Raw genomic sequence first — 6,894 nt, 5'->3', positions numbered from 1 at the left:
ACCAGTGAGCAGAAGGCAGAAAAAGGCACTTCCATCTCATGACAAGGACAGTGAAAAGGGACTCAAAGCTACTGCCTAGGCAATGCCCGTGCTGGAGACAAAGGAACCACAGTTTCCAGAGCTGTCATTCACTCTTGTGCTGTTGCTGAGATTTGTGCAGTACCAGACACTCTCTGTAGGGAAAGGATGCTAATACTCCACAATGCCCTCCCAGCAGACTCAGCAGTATCTCCAAGACACCAGCTCATCTTCTCTGCAACCACCAAAATGTGGTTTTCTGCCAGACATGACTCCAGTAATTCACAGATAAACATCAACCCAGTCCCAGCCCCTTGCTGCCATTGACTCACCAGGGCTGTCCCACAAGCACCACTGCAAACAATATTTATTTAAACATGGGATGCCAGAGCTGGATGGAAATGGCAAAGATGAGCTGGCATGAATGAATCTTTGAAGTCATATTTATTAAAAATTACTGCTTAGAGAGGACAAATGCAACAGTGTCCTAAAGTCTCCTTGCTCAGACTGCAGCAACTGTTGAGACCATGCTCAAGGTTCAAGGTTTGCTCGAGCTCCTTCAGCACTCACTTTCCACTTGGCTACTGCCAGCCCCCCTCATTTTCAGCCAAGTCAGACACCAACACCTTTAATGCATTTCCAGCTGTGTCGGAGTGTGTTCCTAAAACAACTCCAGTTCCTCAAATTGCTCCCATTAAAGTAAAAACTGCCATTTTTTATTCCTTTGGCAAGCACTGCATCTTATTGTGAGAATAACTCTTTTTACTAGCAGAGAAAAATCCTGATATTACTGGGCACCAGCAGCTCTGGGTCTCTTTCAGATCACACATGTCTATTAGCAGCAGTTGAGAAGTGGCAATTGTCTCCTCACAAAACACAGCCCCAAGCTGAAACCTCTCCAGGAAGATGTGTGCTGGCCTCACACTCTCAGCCATGCAGGACAACGCTACTTGAGGCTTCTAAGACCTCACAGAACACTCTATAAAGCCACGGCTTTGGCACAAACAAGGAACTGCAATCTGCCGACAGGTTTTAGAAATCATGCTGATTGCACTGGAAGTGCTGCAACCTACTCAGCCCAAGGGTTGGTTTGCACATTTGCATTTTTACCTTAAATACTTGTTGCTGGACAAGTCTCTTGGGCTGCCAGCAAAACCCACACATAGGGGTTTATTGAAGATTTCTGGAAAACACATCACAGCTGATCTAGATACTGTTTTGATGAAATAAAAGACTAGTGCAAACTTCTCAGCAAGTCATTTCTCTGGTGTGAAGAAATTAAATTAATTTTTCATGTATTTTTTTTTTTGCAACTAAGACTTATAATTTCATCAATTCTTTTTTTTATCCTAAAGAGACAATGCTTATGCAAAATAGCTGGCAGACACTCAGCCCCCAAACCTGGAAACCAGTTTAGATCAGGTTTGAAAGAAAAGCAGAACTCTCAAACATTTCACTGTTGTGAAGAATGGTGTATGGCTGGAGGAGAGGGCCCAGGGCAGGGAGAACTTGGCTGCTGCTCACAGGCTTCTCAGTGGCACCCAGTGAGCCAGACTGAACCTCCAGGCCAGCAAGGGCACAGACTTGCTCTTCTCAGTAGGGATCTCTGACTACATTAAGGGGCAAGAAGGAATCCTTCCTGAGTCTGATGAAAATCCTCATGCCCTGACACAGTTACTTCATCTCAGCCCTTCCTTGCTCTGGGCTGGCTGCTGTTCCTGCACTGAGATCTCCTCTGTGAGGATATCAGCCCTCTACTCAGCTTGCATGTTCTGGTAGTTAAATTTGGGCCTCAGCTTTTCCAGCTTTCTTTCAACATGTCCATGCCAATCATCCTTAACCTTGTGTTCTATTTATACTTGGTTCATTTTACTTTCTTTATTCTTTTGCATCATTGTCCAGGTTTTTCCTAAACTCCTGATGGAGACAGTCTTACTACTGTTCAGTTTCCCTCTGATCAGAGAATTTGCTGGTTTTCTCGCTGCTTAATCCCTCAGAACAACTTCTGGGATTTTTTGTTTGGTTTAACATTTTGTGCACTTCAATCTCCAAAATGACCTCAGAAACCCAAGTTATTAACCATTTCCTAAAAATTTCTCTGTGAGGAGAAATCACAGAGAAATCCTGCTGTTCTCACTCCTTCCTTTCCTACTCATCTTGTCATCACTGTCATCCAAATGATTCCTCACCACTGAAATAATCAAACAGTGATTTCCTGGCAATGAGAGGGAGCCCTAAATGAGTTCCTGCTTTGGAATCCCATCTCCTGACATGCAGAGATGTCTCTGACACAATACATGATCATCAGTAACCTGTCATATTCTATTTCTAACTGCTACCCTGTTAATTAACCTCATTATCTGGGGTTAATCAACCCCAGAATCCCATTAGCATCTTATTCTGCCTCTGGGAAGCTTCTATCAGCTGCTCAGAAAGCCCCAGCCAGATCTCCTGCAAGGCAGTGCCACCTCAGCACATCACTCAGCCCAAGAGCTGAGCTAAACCCTGGCAGGTTACTCCGGCACGCGGCATCACAGCCGCCTGTACAAGGGGCTTGTGGCTCTCTCTGCTTGGGAAGGCCAGAGGACAAATGTGAAAGATTTTCTTCAGGAGTAGGGTGTAACTGTCTGGCAGCTGGGGGAATGGATGATGGCAGCAAAATAAGGAAATGGGAACCAATAAGGGAGAGCAAAGTAATCTGTTCTTTCCAACGATTTGTAATCTGTTCTTTCCAATGATCTGTTTGTGCTGGGGGGTGTTAGGGTGTATCCCTTCCATACATCCACCTGCTTCCCACACACTTCTCCCCATTTCCATTTCAGTGATCCTAACTCCTGCATTTCTGGAGACAAAACCAGCCTGAAGAATTTCAAAGCTTAGGAAGCACACAAACCAAAATATACTGTAGGAACATATTTTGTAGAAATTAAAAGTGATGTGTCATATCACAATCCCATTTCTGCAATCCTGTTCTTTAATGAGTACAAAATCATTCTATATTTTCATTTAACAGCAATTTTGTTGTCTTCCCTTTTATGATATGGACAACAATTGAACAACATAATTGTATATGAGAAGTACTTTTTGAAAATAATTCTAGGAAGCTTAAAATTTCATTGGGAATGTTATTTTAAATTGATCTCAGTAGTGTTTTTTAAAAGTCCTGTAGAGAATGCTGATTGAAATTTATACATGCAAGTTATCGAAAAAATCTTTGCAAGAAAGGCAGATTGGGTATTAAAACACAGCAATGCTGATACTTGAAAGTGAGCTGACACTCAGGGGGATTTTGAACAAAGTGAACTGAAAATATTTCCATAAACCATATCCCCAGCCTAACCCAATTTATGATACTGAGGTCTTTTTTATTGTTTGCTTGCATTTAAAATGCTAAAAAATTAAATATTTCCATATTTCTTAACAATTTTTCGTAATTTCTTCCAAGCCAAATGTAATCCTTTAAAATTTGAAGGACAATCTGAAATGCTGGCAGTTTTTGGCAGGAGATCTAATTGCCCTCTCAGTGGTGATCCTGCCACCCTGCTTCTGCCCATTTTCTTATGCTCTTTATGCTGTGTGTTCTTTGGGGCAGGGACCTGAAGGGTCCTCCCCCTCTATCCCACCAAGCCAGAACACAAACCCGCCCAACCTTCTGAAGCCCCCATGGCAGCAGCAGCTGCTTGGCACAGATGTGGGGCAGTTTGGCACAGATGTGGGGCAGTGACATTAATGGGAGCTGTGATCTGACTCCACCTGACACTGGGGCAGCCCCTACACGGGGCCAGATCCCAGCAACAGCAGGTTAGGGCAAGGCATGCAATCCTGTGCTGTTTCACTGTAATTAATGAGCACAGCTCAGAGACAATGCAGCAGAAGATTAACTAAATCTGTTATGGATCTATCATGCTATTAGAGAAATATGCCTGTTAGCACATTCATACAGAAATTTCTGCAGCCATAACAAAATTACACTTTATTGTTGGGAGAAAAATTATTACCTGCAATAGATTCAGAAAGAAAGTCAAGAATAATGAGGTTTCTAAGTTTACTTCTTATAGCCTCTCTTAAAGACTACAAAAATGAATGTCTGTTGAAAATATTATGGCATGTTTAATGATGATTGTATTAGAGCTCTGTCTTAGCATGTGAAGAAGTTGCACAGGAGTTTTTCCTTCATTCAGAATTTTTACCTCAATTACACAGGGGTAAAGCAAAGCTTTTGCACTGGACACACTGCTACTTCCCTGCTTTATAAAGAACAACAAAATTGTGATATGCTTGAATTTCCATTTTAGTGCAATCCAAATTTAGCAGTGACCAGCTGATAACCCTTTTTGACTGAATTTATCTCAGTGTGTGCATCTTGTCCATGATTAGCCTCTGTTGCTAGTCCTAGAGTATGTTCTAAGATGATACAAGGAAAAAATAAAGGAAGATATAATGATGATTTGAAAACATCCAGATGTGAGATTTCATCTATTTTACTCAAAAAAACCCCTAAAAACCAGATTGTTGGCTGAATGATCAAAAGTGCATTATTCTCTATAGCATTTAAGAATGAATTACTAATTCTACCAAATACCATCTCCTAATTCTCATGAAAAAGTTTTATGATGTTACCTCCTACCCACAAAAACTGCTGGTTGCTACTAAGAACATGATTTTGTCAGAGTTATACAGTAAAAAAAAACCATACACTTATAAATATTCTATAAGACTTTTTGCTGCCTTTGCAGATGGTGACAATTTCTTCCCAGAAGACTGATAAGCCCAAAACTGAACCACTCTTGAGAGGTGCCCCCACAGTTAAAGATTAAAATCTATTCAGAAATGCAACATGGTCAGTTTTCTGTTCAACAATGGTTTCTTCCCAATTTCAATTACAGTTTTTCTGCCCTGGAAGAATCTGTGTATGTTTTTACAGGCCAGACAGAAGGCTTTCACATAAAGAGATCCAAGAGAACTAGTTAGTTTTTCCCTGATTTTATGAGTAGATGAATTTTAATGTTTTGATTTTATTCTAGCAGCACCGACCACTCCATTGCCTTTTGTGGAGCTACCAGGGTATGAAATCACATGTGACCTCAATGAAATACCTCAATATCTAGTAAAGGACTGTTTTCACTGATAATTCAACACCAGCACACACACACTTCTTGTCAAACACTTATCCATTGTTCCTTATCCACAAATAACATTTTCAGCACTTCATCCATGCAGCATTACTTACTGAAGAAAAACTGTATGTATTTAGTAAAGCTAAATATGTATTAGGCACCCACCCTGTGAGCCCAGAAACGGCTCTCCAACAGAACACCTCCAGATTGTGCACTTAACCTTGAAATGACAACACTTTCTGGATCAGTGGGCTCAGTGTCTGGTAGCAGGTTAGGTCTGGGCTGCTGGGATGCCCTTGCCAGCTGCTGCTGAGCAGCTCCTTCTGCTTGTGCCAACAGCTGAGCTGGTGTGGTGCTCAGAAACCTGTCTGGCATGCAGCAGGGCAGAGCAGAGCCCACAGCTGTCCAGATGGGAGAGATGGTACCTGGAACTGCAGTGAAGTCTCCCAGGGGATGATTCACTAAGGCTTCCCAAGGGAATTTCTCTGCCATGAGGAAATATTCCTTCTAGCAAGTGCAATCTGCACCTCATCATCAGCTGATCACCAGCCAGTACTAGCCAGCACTTTAAAGCCTGGCATTGCAGGGATTTCCTGCAGCTCCTCCTGTGCTAGGTCCAAATATCACTGAAGTAATGTCAACAACCTCTGCTCCTCACAGAGCCACAGTTAGAGGAGCTAGAGCTGGTTTTATTCTGAGTGGAACAGAGCCATATCAGAGATCCAGGAAGTGATCCATAAGGGAAGCAGTGCTGCCTAAACAAGTAGATCAATAAATGCTGAGGTAGTTTACCACCTTCTGCTACACATGTTGAACCCAAGTTTCACCAGAAAATGGAGCATCTTATATTATGTAATTAATACCCAGGATTTTATATAATCACTGCCCAGGGTTTTGCAGTGGGTGCAAAGGATTTCATGGTGCAAAGGGAAACTCTCTGCAATTTTTCAGTGGACTTCTGGTAGCAAACAGTGCACTTGAACAACTGCTCTTCAGAGAGACATGTACACAACTCCCTTTAGCATACCAAGGAAAAGACAGACAGAAAGACAGACTATACTACACTCATTCTTTCTTTGCACTTTCAGCAGACTGGGGGGAAGTAGCAGTACCAGTCTTCACCCTACCATGAAAAAAATAAAAGTCACCAAAAGTAAATTTCTCCATTCTCAGTCATCTGCCAATAAAACCACACGTTGTGAGATGTACAACCAATGTTCCAGCTGTGATTTCATTCACTGTATGGGCCTAGAAATTGTTCTTTCACCCATGGTCCTCACAGGGCCACAAAGTTTTGTGCTGTAACAAAATTGACACCAGTTTGAAGCATGGCAGACAATACCAGAATGGAAAATTTTCCTGCTCACTATTGCACCCAAGAAGTTCAAATCCTGAACTGTTCATAACTTTTAAGGGATGCAGCAAATTCTTCACTACTGCAGCTTGGAGCAGACTAGATATTAATGAAGGAAACGATACCTAGAAGTATTTATCCTCTGTGGCTTAGTCAATCACAAAAAATCTGATCAGATCTCAAGAGTCTGAGTTCATGTTCATTCATTAAGTGTAAATATCAGGCCAGAAATCTAGAGAAATATGCAGATACCAACAAAGGCTAGGAACAGCACAATCTTTGAAATGTCAAAGTTCTTACAGATTAATTATGCAACTGTGGAAAACAGGAAAGCTTCATTTGCTTGAACCTAATTTAGCTGTTTAAATGGCTGAAATAATAAAGAAACAGACAGAAATGGTTACA

This window comes from Haemorhous mexicanus, chromosome 7, assembly GCF_027477595.1.
Source record: "Haemorhous mexicanus isolate bHaeMex1 chromosome 7, bHaeMex1.pri, whole genome shotgun sequence".
Lineage (NCBI taxonomy): Eukaryota > Metazoa > Chordata > Aves > Passeriformes > Fringillidae > Haemorhous > Haemorhous mexicanus.
Note: the sequence above shows the minus strand (reverse complement) of the source record.